The sequence below is a fragment of the Sinocyclocheilus anshuiensis genome, unplaced genomic scaffold, assembly GCF_001515605.1.
Source record: "Sinocyclocheilus anshuiensis isolate Anshui unplaced genomic scaffold, SAMN03320099.WGS_v1.1 scaffold1127, whole genome shotgun sequence".
Lineage (NCBI taxonomy): Eukaryota > Metazoa > Chordata > Actinopteri > Cypriniformes > Cyprinidae > Sinocyclocheilus > Sinocyclocheilus anshuiensis.
The window spans coordinates 846890-847536 of NW_015546115.1; the positions used below are offsets into that span (position 1 = coordinate 846890).

At 30.8% G+C, this 647-nt stretch overlaps 1 protein-coding gene across 1 annotated transcript in view; it reads left to right on the forward strand.

The window, feature by feature from the left end:
• LOC107700800 (rho-related GTP-binding protein RhoU-like) overlaps positions 1–647 on the forward strand; it is an 8824-nt gene that overhangs the window by 3712 nt on the left and 4465 nt on the right. The gene's annotated exons all lie outside the window — the stretch shown is intronic.

The window sequence follows — 647 nt, forward strand, 5'->3', positions numbered from 1 at the left end:
TCTATTCTATCTATCTATCTATCTATCTATCTATCTATCTATCTATTCTGTCTATCTATCTATCTATCTATTCTGTCTGTCTATCTATCTATCTATCTATCTATATTCTATCTATCTATCTATCTATTCTGTCTATCTATCTATTGTCTATTCTGTCGTTCTATCTATCTATCTATTCTATCTATCTATTCTGTCGTTCTATCTATTCTGTCGTTCTATCTATCTATTCTATCTATTCTGTCGTTCTATCTATCTATTCTGTCGTTCTATCTATCTATCTATTCTGTCGTTCTATCTGTCTATCTATCTATTCTGTCGTTCTATCTATCTGTTCTGTCGTTCTATCTATCTATCTATTCTGTCGTTCTATCTATCTATTCTATCTATTCTGTCGTTCTATCTATCTATTCTGTCGTTCTATCTATCTATCTATTCTGTCGTTCTATCTGTCTATCTATCTATTCTGTCGTTCTATCTATCTGTTCTGTCGTTCTATCTATCTATCTATTCTGTCGTTCTATCTATCTATATCTATCTATCTATTCTGTCGTTCTATGTATCTATTCTGTCGTTCTATCTATCTATCTATCTATTCTGTCGTTCTATCTATCTATTCTTTCGTTCTATCTATTCTGTTGTTTTTCTAT